The sequence below is a fragment of the Macrobrachium nipponense genome, chromosome 4, assembly GCF_015104395.2.
Source record: "Macrobrachium nipponense isolate FS-2020 chromosome 4, ASM1510439v2, whole genome shotgun sequence".
NCBI lineage: Eukaryota > Metazoa > Arthropoda > Malacostraca > Decapoda > Palaemonidae > Macrobrachium > Macrobrachium nipponense.
The window spans coordinates 146920257-146935320 of record NC_061100.1 but is presented as its reverse complement, the minus strand read 5'-3'; the positions used below and the strand labels follow the sequence as shown (position 1 = coordinate 146935320).

Sequence of the window (15064 nt, the reverse complement as noted above, 5' to 3'; positions counted from 1 at the left end):
AAACGGAAATTACGGTAAAAAGGTTTGAAAAGTGTAGCAGAAGGAAAACCTAGCAGTTGCACTATGAATCATTTGTTAAAAGAGATTGGAAAGTAAGTTGTAAGAAAGAAATTATAGATGGGGTAAAGTAAAAATAATGAAAGGGGTTGCAAAGAACGTCAAGTAATGTCTACAGTGCACAGCATGAGGTGCACTGATGGCGCTACCCATCTACTGGGGCGAAATCAAGTCAAGAGTGATTCAGTGGTACTACTTCAGTTATAGTTAAACTGTACGAAAGTGAAACGGGAGAATCTTGGAAGTTAGTACGCTAAGTATACAGGCTACATGAAGGCACGTTCGGTAAAAGGAATCAAGTCTATAGGCCTGTCCACACGGTCGAGCTTTGCTCAACAAACTCTCTGTTCGATGTGACGTCAGAAGCGGAGAAACAGCGGGCAAGATTCTGAAGTCACATCGAACAAAGAGCAAAGCTCGACCTGTAGACGGGGCCTTATTCATGCAGTCATGAGGTGTCCTTCCAAGCTTAGCTGCGCAGCTTTCTGCCTTCTACTTTTCCTGTGTTCACTTTGGTCTCCCATCACTTAGCTGTATTATTATTGTTGCGCTCAGTAATGAAACTTGATATCCTTATCAAATTCCTTACTACTACTAATATATAATAATAATTCACTGCCGATGCTGCCATGGCTGTAGCAATACAGCTTCTGTTGTGATTTCTGACGCAGTAAACAGCTTATGACAATATGAAGTCTTCGTGATGCGATCACAAAAATCATCATGAGAGCACAGAGAAATAAAGAACAGTTCCTTGTTCATATAGACAACTAATATTCTCTGCGAAATTAGAAGCTCCAAGCAACGCATATAAAGTACCTCGACAAACTCTGTTCGATGTGACGTCAGAAGCGGAGAAACAGCGGGCAAGGTTCTGAAGTCACATCGAACAAATAGCAAAGCTCGACCTGTAGACGGGCCTTATTCATGCAGTCATGAGGTGTCCTTCCAAGCTTAGCTGCGCAGCTTTCTGCCTTCTACTTTTCCTGTGTTCACTTTGGTCTCCCATCACTTAGCTGTATTATTATTGTTGCGCTCAGTAATGAAACTTGATATCCTTATTAAATTTTTTACTACTACTAATATATAATAATAATTCACTGCCGATGCTGCCATGGGTGTAGCAATACAGCTTCTGTTGTGATTTCTGACGCAGTAAACAGTTCATGACAATATGAAGTCTTCGTGATGCAATCACAAAAATCATCATGAGAGCACAGAGAAATAAAGAACAGTTCCTTGTTCACATGGACAACTAATATTCTCTGCGAAATTAGAAGCTCCAAGCAACGCATATAAAATACCTGTCAATAAAAAAAAAGGAAACACGAAAAAAAAAAAAACCCCTCAAACATTCCCAGTCAAGAGCCCACAGCAACAGTGACTAGTTTTTGTATATATCCTAAAACCAAGGATACTCCATGTGTTTCTCCGATCGCATCACAACTGTGGTTTGACTCTGAAGCTCTTAAAAGTTCATGAGAATGATATGTCATAAAACTTTAAAATTGTGCGAACATTCATAGTGTAGGGCGCGGTCTTATTTTAAAGTCAAAACACAACGCAACTGAGTGACAAAAACTTGGTTGTGTCAGAACTATGAGATTTTTTTTAAAGCGTCAAACAGTCTTGTCGTCACCCATGAATGAAGATATTTTTCTTTGTGAATTCGTCAAATGAGCAACTATGAATTTGGGCAGGGGTGGGTATTTGATTTGATTTGTATAGATTTTTGGCATTATGCCAAGCACTGGGGCAACTAAGGCCATTCAGCGCTGAAACGGGAATTGACAGTAAAAGGTTTGAGAGGCGTAACAGGAGGAAAACCTCACAGTTGCACTATGAATCAAGTGTTAGGAAAGGGTGGATAGTAAGATGGAAGAAAGATAATATGAACAGAGGTACAGTAAAAGGAATGAAAGTAGTTGCAGCTAGGGACGCTGCAAAGTACCTTATGTAATGCCTACATTGCACCAAATGAGGTGCACTGACAGCTCTATCCCACTACGGGGGCAGGGGTGGGTAGACTTTTGGACTCCGAGATCTACTCTAAAAGAATGAAACTCATTTACGATCTACCATACTACATAACCACATATTATTACGTGGGAAAAAAATTTCAAATAGCGCCATAGTACGATAAACAAGAGTACAATTGCCTCAAACACACAACACACACAACCACACACACCACACACACACACATATATATATATATATATATATATATATATATATATATATATATATATATATATATATATATATATATATATATGCTTGTGTCTTTGTCTGAATATAGAATTGTAGGGGAACAGCGATCGACCAAACAAGTGGCCGCGATCGACTCTTTGGCCACCTCTAAATTTGGGTATATTTAGGATCAATATCCTCACTTAAGGCTACCTGCATTTTTCTGATTGCCATCGTGCTACATAATCTGGTTTCCCATTTTTTTCCCACAAGGATATTACAATCTGCGGAATCTTGCCTCTCAGTTAAATGACCTACTTTAACAGGTTCTATAATATGGAGTGTTTACTGCAGGTTTTTGGAATTGGTTATAAAAAAATTTGGCCAAAGGCCAAACGCTGGGACCTAAGAGGTCATTCAGCGTAAAAAGGAAAAATTGAGACTAAAGGAAGTCTGCTAGGTGTCACAGCAGAAACACGTCAAAGCAGTTGCACAATGAAACACTTGTAAAGAGAGGGTGGGCAGTAGGATGGAAGAAAGATTATGAATGGAGGTACAGTAAAACGAATGAATGCAGTTGCAGCTAGGGGCCAGGGGCCGAAGGGATGTCCAATAGGCCATGATAATAATGTATCATCTCCGATACGAAAACAGCTAACTTGGGCATTTCAGGAGTATGATAGCCTGGCAAAATGTATTTGTCCCAAGGTCTTAGGAAATTCGGGTAACTTGTCAAAAGATTTATCACATCAGTAAACTGGCTTTCAAAGACTCGTGTCCCAAGAACTAGGACATCACAGATAGCTCAGCTTATGGCGGGTGCCCCCGGAACACGAATAATTCCGGTATCATTGTCAAATACTCGAATTCCTTTAAAACGTGAACATTTAGGGATAATGGACATGCACTGTGCCTCGTCAAAAGACTTATCCCAAAGGCCTGTCCACACTGGGAAACATTGTTTGCAAACGATATTACCTGTCAAGACCTCAGTTGTCTTGTATGTTTGTATGGTGTTTTTACGTTGCATGGAACCAATGGTTATTCAGCAACGGGACCAACGGCTTTACGTGACTTCCGAACCACGTCGAGAGTGAACTTCTATCACCAGAAATACACATCTCTCACTCCTCAATGGAATGGCCAAGAATCGAACCCGGACCTCAGTTGTCGTCAGGATGCTTGTCAGTGCAGTAGCCTCTGTATTCTACTTGGCTAATTTAATGTACTCGAGGAGGGATAAGAGAAAGAAGATGAGATGGGTAAGGAAGATTTTAGGAAAAGGAGCGTGTCATGCTGACTTGCTTCTGGGGGAACTGAAAATAGGTGCACATAAATATATAGAATTATATATACATATACATAGATTGTACGTGTATATATACATATATGCATGGATACATATGTATATAAGAAGATATACATACATTATACATGTTTATTACCTATATAAACACAAACATTCTGGATGGGAAATAACTATGCGGTAAAAAGCGTTTGCAAACAATGTTTCTTGGTGTGGACAGGCATTAAGAACCTGGACATCTTGGGTCTTGTCAAACCGTCTAGACGAAAAAGCCAACAATTGCAGGTACGAACGAAGCCGTTACTATTACGGTGACGGTCTTTCATAAACTTCTTAACAAGCTTATAGTAAACGTCAGAGCCAATTCTGGTCAAGGTCAGCCTAATTTGAAGATGTCAGGCAGAAAATAAGCTTGTGGAAGTTTGAACTTGAGAATTGCAATCCAATCTGTGATGTCAAGCAGCAAAACTGTCTATTGAAAAGGCTTCCTGTATCCTATAGTTTTATTTACCGATATTTTTTCTTTTGCAGTTGGAGGTATGACAGAGCTGATAAAATTTGAGGCATCGTGAAAATTTCAAGTGTGCAAGTAATTACGGAGATAAGAAACAAACAAGAAATAATCTCGATTAAAAGCTCGAAAAATACCACTATCATTCCAGATTTTAAGCTCGATTTTCAGAAATTCTTCCGGAATTCTGGCTTGACACTCAAAACGTTTCTGGGTTTGAGTACAACGCACCAGGTCATGTATTTGACCACGATTATGTACGATTCGAGATTTCCATTCTCGCAGTCTCACACCATTTGAGGAATTCCACATCTCGGACCTAACGGGAGAATAACATAGAATAGAATGTAAAATTTAGGCCGAAGGCCAAGCGCTGGGACCGGTGAAACGGAAATTGAGAATAAGAAGGTTCTAAAGTGCGAAACAGGAGGGAAACCTCGCAGTGCACTAAAAATCAATAATTAGGAGAGGTTGGAAAGTAAGATGAGAGAAAGAGAATATGTACGGAGATACAGTAAAAGGAATTAAAGGGGGTTGCAAACTAGGGGCCGAAGGGACGCTGAAAAGAGTATGAAGTAATGCCTACAGTGCACCGCATGAACTGCACTGACGGCACTATCATGCTACAGTGCAAACCTAAGCGCAGGTGGACAAACGACGTTGTTCAAACTTGCAAAAGAACTTCAGACGGAGGATATCCATTTGTTTAAACAATCATGACGCCATTGATGGCGTGTGACGTCATGACGAGTAAGCTGGCCTTCCACAGAAGAGAGAGCAGAACCCACATCCTCGTCACTCCAACTTTACCTTCATGAAAGTTCTGACAAGACCGCCAAGGTTACAATCATCCTGCTATGAAAGTAACTCTAGGTACAGTAATGATGATGTGCGTGAGAGTTAGGTAATCTGGAATGATTTAATTACCCACCTCGCTCTCTCATGTCGCGCTTTCGCTCACTTCTTGTGAACCCATCTCGAGCTTTCGTAACTTGACAAAAAGAGAGCAAGCAGGCACTAACAACTTGAGGTGACTCTTTGCCATGAAAAATTTCTTTAATAATTACTTTGGGGAGTCAATTTACCTTCTAAAATCTGCATGTAAGCAACTAGTCTCTTACCAGATACGTACGTACGTAACTTTAATAAATTAAAGATATCCTCACACCGATTAAATCACACTTTTTAAGATACGCTCTTTACTACGAAGCCTAAGATCGAAATGAAATTAAATAAAAATGTTGACGCCTGTTGCACATGTCAAACCCGAATTCGGTATATTAAACGACGTCACGGGCGAGTACACACACACACACAAATATATATATATATATATATATATATATATATATATATATATATATATATATATATACATACATACATATCCGCGCACATTCATATGTAAACACATTGTACTGCACCTTTTATTCATGGCTACCTCCGGGGATAAGGCTAATATGAGCTATATAAGTCGTGAGGGGTAGGCCTACTGCTAAAGTGAAGGAAATGGGAGGAAGGTTAGGCTTACAACCTCATTCCACGTGAAAATAGATAGTAGTAACATCACTTGGAACTTTGTGCTCTTTATTGACGTAACTTTGCTTGGAATAATAATGTTTAAATCCAACTATAGACCGCTTAAGGCCGGTGCAAAGAGAGAACGGCATAGACGCATTTCCCTATAAAGCCCAGAATGCTGCAGTTGATAATGTAGTGAATTATATATTTAGTCGTCAGTCAATTACTTCAAGTGTCCGAGGGGCCTTAACCGCCAGAAAGGGAAGCAGGGAGACCCTCCCTAAAATTCAAACAAGTGGAAAACAGGCTGTAATTCACTACAAAGCCTTGCAGTTCACATTCGGTAAGGAAGAACTTAACACTGACCGAGTATCGCCGAAGCTTTATGTAATCAAATATTTATAAAATCTTCTTGGAGAGAAGTTTTAGCAAACCCCAGCAACAGAAATCCTGGTCATGTCCACAAGATAGTGCCAATTCGATATTGTTTAAATTCCTCTGTGCCCACGGCCCCCTTCAAGGGGCCATGCTGTGCCTCGCCAGGGGTGAACGTATCTGACCTGCAGAATATTCCATCCTCAACAATGTTACTTTCACAACTAGGAATTTTTCCCAGAGGGCCAAGAGAGGGCGAATTTACTCCTTTTTTTCTTATAAAGTACTTCGCTCTTAAAAATTCGGAAACGCCTTATATAATTTTAAAATATGATTTCGATATATGGTTTCATAGACAACCGAACTGCCGATTCCTTATGCAAAAGACCCAAGAGAATGATTTCTAGGAAACAACAAACGACAAAGAGTATATTAAGGAGAAAAAAAAAACTGCGTAAACAAAATGCGTTCCACCTACCTTTAGGAACGGCATTGCGTTGAGAGGAAGGGACTGCCAGGACCACTTGAGATTACGCCTACCGAGCCAAATGAAAATAGTATAATAAAAATAGGAAAAAAAGCCCGCTCTCTCTTATGACACTGCTTATGAAGGAGGCGACTCTCCTCGGCTGGAGAACTAGATTCGTTTCACTGCTATTATATCAAGTACATTTAAGAGACAAAGAGAATAAAAGGAAAAAAAAAGTTTTTCATAATGTCTCGCGACAGTCTTGAGCCAAGATGATGGTTACACTGACTGAGGTAAAACCTTAAGCACAAGTCGCATGTGGCTGGACTCGGAAAAAATCTTCCTCAGTACTTCGCGGTATTCCATCCGTTTTCGTCTGTCCCAAAACATACACGCCGTTTTCTTTCGACTTCCTTTAAATCATTCTTGCTTCTTTCCTTCGTCCACTTTTTAAAATTCCTGTGTGAGAGGACATTCCTGCCGGCAAAACACTAATCTTCCTCAAGGCGAGAAAACAGCGAACAAAAATAAACAGGCTATCACGCATTTATAAGCCGCCATTAAGACTTCGGGTTTTAAGCATTCCTGTGCTCTAAGTTGCCAGGTATTCTGATAGAGTGCAAGTTTTACATTTATGAAAGCACGCGATTGGAAATACTATGGAACTCTATTCAGGGTCAGACTACGGAAATTTTTATCCATCCTTAATGAATAAAGCAGTTTATCTGAAACTGGAGTTTCAATGCACAATCTTCACCACTGACATTAAAATCAGTAGTTGCCGAAAGCTTTATGTTGTCGTGTGTCAATATTTCTCTCTAATTTTGCAATGAACTCTGCGTCAGGCTAGAATCGTCAGTGGCTATCTCTATCTCTCCCAAGAAAAAATAAACTTGTATCTGATAAAAATAAAACCGTTAGAGGTAAGATGTAGCAGATGTAGCAAAATAGGATTATATTTGAACTAGTTAGGGAGACGAATTGTTACCAATTTACAGTAATACCCAGTATTTTAAAATAAGCCTTTTTTTCATTTACTTGGCGCATAGTGAAAGTAAGCGAAAAAAAAACACGAAAAGAATGATTTATAGTGAAATCTTAAGAAACATGGAAAACAGACGTACAGAATCTCTAGCCGCATCCTAATCACGACGGATCTTAACGGTGTCCTATTGCTAGTGGATTCCTACCTTTAGCAGTGTTGTCAACTTAGTTGTCTCTAAGTACTAACGGTTATCCTAACAATCACTAACCCTAGTCGAGTCCTAAATCCACACCGGTTGTCTTCAGCCTAACGGTTTCCTAATCCTAACGGTTCTAGTTAGGAAATGCATGCATGACCCAAATCAAGTTATTAGATGATTTTTGTAGCGTTGGTTAACAGAGCAATAGTAAGACTATATACATGCAGTATTTATATCATGTATAGCTACATACTGTGTGTGCTGGTAATAGAGTCACTGGAAAAGTTCACAACATTTCTTGGGTGTTATTATCTTTATAATATGTATTCTTATGTTTATGCATACCGGGTTAGAACTTTTTGTGGGTCACTAGCTAGGAAAGAGTATCGCGACTTTTTCACCGTGGCTTTTTTGTGTGTATGTAGTAATACTACCAGGAAACTAAAACAATGAATGTAACGCTAACCGGTTTAGGTCTCTATATATATCACACAAAACCTGTCAGGATTAACCCAGTTTCAGTTCATGAAGTTATTTATATAAATCACGCAAGTAGCTATAATTCCACCCGCCCCGCCCCCGCCCCCCCCCACAAACACACACACACATATATGTATATATATATATATTATATATATAATATATATATATATATATATTCAAAATTGAAATATAAATATGCAGGATAATAATAATAATAACAAAAAACTGCTGTTGAAACTACGTATGTCACGTGAATATGTCTAACAGTTGTAATGCTACTGCTATAACTACCACTGGAAATGATACTATTATCCAATAATTATGTAATACCATGTAGTAACAACGAGCAAGCGTTGTCACGAAGCTGATGAAGATTAAGAAGAAAACTATAATTAAAAAAAACCATCGATGTTATCTCACAACGAGAGAAGAGAAATATCACACTGGTTTCAGAGCCTTTATCATTTTTTTTTTTTTTTATTCAGGCTTTAAAAGGTAACGTTCCAACGTCTGGCATTGCTATCAAAGACGTCCATACCAATGAGGTGTCTTCTGTTCTCTCGGGGGTCTGTTGTTTTCCTTATTGTTTTTTTAATTGTTGTTATTGCTGTTGTTTTAGATCTTGACAAACAGGCGATGTTTTCTTTCCAGAGGTGATTAGGGGGACCATCACACATCAATGATGTTAATATTCATGGGATAATGAGCTGTAAAAACAGCCATTCCCACCCACTAACACACCCGAACAAGTACTGTGTATGTAGGTATGCATTTTTTCTTTTTATTTGTAGCATTGATGTGCGGATGATACAGTAAATTATACTCAGACAAATACGAATAAATTTCAACCTATTTTGATGATGAGTCCCACCCACACTCATGGCAGGTTCTCCAATAAGTGAACTAATCCTTTTTGGATACATACTTTACCCATACTGATGCTATGATTCTCAAACTAGCCTCGCACGAACAAAATTCAAAATTCCTCGACGACACGGACAAGGAACCTTAGATAGCAATTTTCTTCTATTTGCAATAGATATAAAGAAAACGATAAGCAAAACAATTTTTAGGTGAAACTTACCTATTTGTCGATAGCCGTCTTCCTCAATTTCATTTGTTTTTTACTGCATTTATTTGATTTGGAATGTGCAAATGCTTTTTATGTAAACCAACTTACTTTTCACATTGGTTTTGTAAAAAAAAAAAAAAAAAAAAAAAAAAAAGGCTGCTACTTACCGTTAAACTGACGCAATTCACAATTCTGTTCAAACGAAACTTCATTGCAAAAGAGATTTGTTTCAAGGTTGACAGAACTTCCGAAAAATTTCTCATAGTAGCAACGAATAAAAACGCAAATATTCTCATCAAAATACGAAAGTTTTCGAAGCTACATTCATTTGCAATCGATAATAATCGTGTACTTGTAATAGGACCCACGGTCATTCTTTACATGTAAGGCAACGTTTGCTCAAAAAAAGCCATTGTAGGCCTCCTTCTCATAAACTTTAATTTTCGTTCTACATGGGACTCCAAGAATTCAAATTAATGTACGGAAACTGTTACCCATCTATTAAGGCACCGGTATGCCTGTCTATCTCTTTTTTCTTTATTTTTCTGTCTTCTGGCAGATCCCTCGTAAACTTCTATCCCTTCTTGTAAGAAAATGAAACCTATCAATTACTGGACCCAGGCCCAGTACCATCAGTACTGCTTACCCCGGCAATTCATTGACGTACTTTCTAAAGAACTTCTTTTCCTTATTTTCTTATTTTCTTTGTGTATGTTCTCCCTAATCTCTCTCTATTGAACTGCAAAGGCTTAGTCAGTTTTGTCATTGAGATTTGTGAAAATGTCTGTACACAGTCGAAGAAAATACAAATAAATGTCTTCAAGTCTGGTACTAGCATTTCACTTCAGGTGGTTGTCTGTGTGTGTAGTAGGATATATAAAAAACTATTCCCGGCTTTCCACTAGAGCTACTAATTTATTGCCGTTGGTCTCATGTGAGGAGGCTTCCTTGCATTTGAAAGGGCCGTTGCACACAACAGTTTCACTACCCATTCTGCTAATACCACGTAATGAAGCCTCAATACCAGTCTATTTTCGACTGACCTGCTGTTCTTATGTTATCTCGGGTCACTATAATATCTTCGGTACCACTATTATTGTTCTTTCATAGGTTTTGACCTCAAATGACTGAACAGTTAAACATTAGAACAATAGGACTTGATGTGAGAAAAAAAAGTTTCAATGCACCGGGAACGATATTGCACACAACATGGTGCATATATATATATATATATATAATATATATATATATATATATATATATTATAGTATATATATATATATGTGCGTGTGTGTGTGTGTTTATATATATATATATATATATATATATATATATATATATATAAACACACACATATATATGTAGTATGTGTAACTTTTCAAAGTCATTTGAGGTCAAAGCCTATGAAAGAGCAATAATAGTGGTACCGAAAATATTATAGTGCCCAGCTGAGGAGATAACATAAGAACACCAGGTCAGTCGAAAATAGAATGGTACTGAGGCTTCATTAAGTGGTGTTAGCAGAATGGGTAGTGAAGCTGTTGTGTGCAACGGCCCTTTCAAATGCAAGGAAGCCTCCTCACATGAGACCACCGGCAATAAATTAGTAGCTCCAGTGGAAAGCCGGGAATTTAAGCGCCAGTAAAACCTGACCCTCAATTCGGCTAAAATATGGTAGGATGAAGCAGTGCTTGAATCTGAAGTCGAGGCAATGCGGCCAAGCAGTGGAGAAGGGCGGAAAGTTGTTAGATTTCCTTTGCTAGTACTAAAGGCAGAATGAAAAGGAACCCTTCGCAGGTGTGATAGTGAGAGATAAAGCGCCAGCGAAGAGTAACTATTGCTGTGACGTGAGGAGAATAAGCATCCGAGAAAGAAATAAGAACGTGGCTTACTTACCTGGAGGTCTGAAAATGATTGTAGAAGTAAATGTTGAGACTGTAGGAGAGATCACAAAGAAGTTGATAAATTAGCAGCACAGTAGCAATTAAGCAGATGAGATTGGTTTCCTAAGCATATCTTAATGAGAGTGAGGTAAAGGTTCCCAGGAGATCATCTCGGGTGAGAATAACAATTCCTTGTGTAGGGAAAAGGTGGCCGGGAAAGATTAAAGATTTCGTGAGTAAAATGTTGCTTAAAATGTCTGGAAATGGGCAATGATGTATTCTGATTGAGAGAGCTAGTCAGGTAACCGAAGACGTGAAATGTGAAGAACAATTTAGAGTTAGGCAGGGCATAGAGTATAAGGACTCAATGCATGTTCTTTAATAGTTGTTTGGAATGATGTTATGTGCACAGTTGATGTTATATTCCAAAGGCAGACAATAGTTTATCAAAAGGGATTTCTAGCTTTTGTGATGGGTGCATATGTAAGAATATCCAAGAGTGAATAGTAGGGTGGGTGACTTGTTCTTCCAATACGTCAGGTAAGTTAGAACACTGATACAGGTACTAGTCAAAAATATTCCAACAACATACTCACTGAAAGCTATTCATAGCCCTAGGCTGAGCTCAGCGTAAGATGAGACTGATCTTTGCAAATCTCCTACTGGGACTACAAGGTCCTCAGAGAAGAAACTGCACCCAGAAATAAAGGGAAGTATTATTAACTGGGTGAGCATGTATTAGAAAGAGAGAGAAATCTTCTGAAAGTACTTTTTTCCAATAGAGAAGTCAAATGAAAGGCTACATATCTTTCTGCGTGACTTTTTATTAAGCTGAAATCATAACAACGAACAGAAAAAAGGCACGGAAAGTTTCCCCATATTTAGAAAACACAAAAAGTTGACATACCATCGTCCATTTCGTACAAAAATATCACAGAAATTATACAATGTCAAAAAAATCTTTTGTATGAATCTGTTGATCATGTTTGATTAACTATTCATGATTCTACAGTTGCATGTTACTAATGATGATTTTAGAGAGACGAATAATGCGCTGCATTTTTTGTACTGACGCGCGAAGTATTTCATCCTAAACGAAGTTGTATTATTAATTTTTACATGATTACTACAAAAGACATTTCTGTATATATATATGCATGCTAAGGAATGGCAGTACACCAGAGCTGTCATCTAGCAGGGGATACATTGGCCAGTACTGCTGAAACATATCTTCCGTACATATTTCATATTTGACCTCATATGCACCCCAAATTAGCTAGCTTAATAGAAGCTGCTAGAAATGGCAGGCAGCTCTAGAATGCCTCTCTGGGCATTCTTTGTAGTTTGTGGTTGTGACTGCAAGCAAAGAACAATACTAAAATAGCCTAGGTGGCAACTCAGGTCGACGTGCTTATCATCCAATCACAAGCGATACATTGAATAACACATTCAATGGGAAGAGGAAGGCATATAATGAACAATTACACATCCATTACACATGACTCGTTATCACATAATGGAACATTAACGTTACCTTTTACTGAAAGACCAATTTGATCACATTCTGATAAGACTGATTTTCCTTCCTTTTGTGAAGAAATGGTTGAGCGACAGTTTTTTCTTTAATCTACTTGGCATGAGAGCAATGGTGTCACTAGAAGCGGGACTCTTCGAAGAAAAGATGAGTGTCAGAAATGACCAAAATGCATTTTTGCTTTGCGACTAAAATGCAGACTGATTCTTTAAGAGGAAAAGAACGGTGCTCGGGTCCTATTGGCTTTGTATAGTGGCTTTTACTCTAAAGATTAGCTCATGAAAAGGAAACTTTGGAAAGAACACTTCACGAACATCGACATCAGCAAGATTTATCCTCGTTCAAAACTTATTCAGTACAAACCACATCATTTCTCATTGTAAAAAAAGAAAAAACAACATTGTAAGACTTAAGTTCCTAGTTCACTATTTACGCTCTCTTATGAATTCCAGTTCATTTAGCTAGGGTTACTAAAGGAAGATACCAAGACCGTTTACTTCAAACATGTGTCAGTTAATGACAGCAGTGTACAAAACTATCACGATCCCTGACAAGTGGGACATCATGGAAGTAACCATGGCCAGCACACGCTGATGTCCTCATCAGAATGACGCACCCAAGTGCGATATAACTGAATATGTGAAACACAGCCTTCTGTTATGTCACGGAACACAATTCCTGATTCCTATTTTTTCTGCAAGAGGACCAGACCCAATTCTTTGGGGGTCCTTGATTTCTGTTGTGTTCAGGGGTGGATAAAGTCTGATACCTCTCACTTTTATTTAAAAGGATGCCTGAATCTTGCTTTCTACCTTTCCTAGGGGTAAGTGAAATTCTACTTTCCTAAATTTCAAAGACGAGCCACACTTTTCTATTATGTGCAAAATTAAGGGACATTTTTCTGTTAGCTTCAAGGATGAATGAAACCAACCACTATATCCTGTTTCCCAAGGTGGATAAAACCCCCATTGGCAATGCCCTTCATTCAAGTATCCTACAAGAACGTTATACATTTTGATTAAAACCTACACTGGAGGACATCACTGTGGATCACACAAGGAATCCACTGACATCACTGAGGACCTTTTTGTCTCAGCTGAAACTTTTCTTTTATATTGAACAAAGGCAACTATTTTTTTTTTTACAATTTAATAACGTATTTCGAAATCTTACTAACTTTTTTCAGTTTATATCAGAGTCTATTGTTTAATTCTCACTGAACCTGAGAGGAACAAGATTATGTACGAAATGTTAACGCATATTTGAACTATTGGTTGTAAAAAAAAAAAAAAATTGTTGAGGTTTGTTCTTGTGCTCCAACACCTCAACAGATTTCGATTTCCCTCATCAGAGTCTCATTTTAGTAGATTCAATATGTTTTCATATGACTGAAAGTTCACTTATAGCAATGATTTAAGATACAGTTAGACCAAAGTTTAACTTCAAAATGAGAAAACACTATAAAAGTAAATCGGCAGACTATGGATACATAACTCATTTACTGTATTATATATTTACTGTATTATATAATTCTAGACTAGAATAAGAAATAAATTAGAACAATAAGAAAAAATTAAAATGAGTAAGCCTTTTCAATCTCTTTCTAACGGATTTTTTTGTTATTCGTATATGATTCGATAGAATAGGAGATATGAGAACACTGAATATTATGACGGAGCTACTCTCTTGAAATTTTGCTAACAAATCTTACGTAACTCGAGATATACCTAGCTGTATATGGCTTTTACTGGCAAACGAGAGGATTAGATCTATTCTGATGTGAGATTAAAAAAGGATATACTCCTTAAATAGCAACACAGACGTTAATAACCTCATTAGTTTACTTCACAATAAAGTCCTCCACTGTGGCAGCATCATTTCCATTCTTGTCCAGCAGACTAAGTTTATGGCCTCTCTCTCAGTTAAGCATTTCAGGCCTACTTGGCCTATCGCTCAGCCTACTGGTACCGTATGACCTAGCGTGGAGGATGTTCAACTTAAGTGGACACCACTAATGCCAGTTTCAACTGGAAACTGACGAGTAAGTTGGCTACCACTTCCCTAAGATACGAAAATAGGTTTTACCTCAAGTTACAAAATGCATATATGAGAAAGCTAGGTGTACAATGCTTCTCCTGATCAAAAGGATATTCCCTTTCCATCGTAGCTTATGAAATGCATTTATATTCGTTATTTGTGAATCAAAACCTTCTTGGAAATGTGAAACCTCCTAATTTCCTAGGAGAGTACGATTAGAAAGTCAGATGACAAGGTTATGACATTTTTTCATTACATCTTAGGGCTAATTTCTACTTATTTCTACTTTATATAGTCTCTGATAACAAAAGAGAAAGTGTGTGCTGGGTAAAGCTTTCATGCCTGGAGTAAAGAATCAACAAATCGATTTCCAACAAAGGTCTTCTCCAGCGGAGCAGATATCCGTCCATAATGATTTTGGAAAGATAAAGACTACATC

The 15064-nt window shown here is 38.0% G+C and overlaps 1 protein-coding gene across 1 annotated transcript in view; it reads right to left on the bottom strand.

The window, feature by feature from the left end:
- LOC135211274 (carbohydrate sulfotransferase 8-like) overlaps positions 1-6722 on the bottom strand; it is a 114516-nt gene extending 107794 nt beyond the window's left edge. The window contains exon 1 of the mRNA XM_064244591.1: positions 6442-6722. The gene's annotated coding sequence lies outside the window, so the exon portion shown is untranslated. The remainder of the gene's footprint in view (positions 1-6441) is intronic.
- Between the last annotated feature and the right edge of the window lie 8342 nt (positions 6723-15064).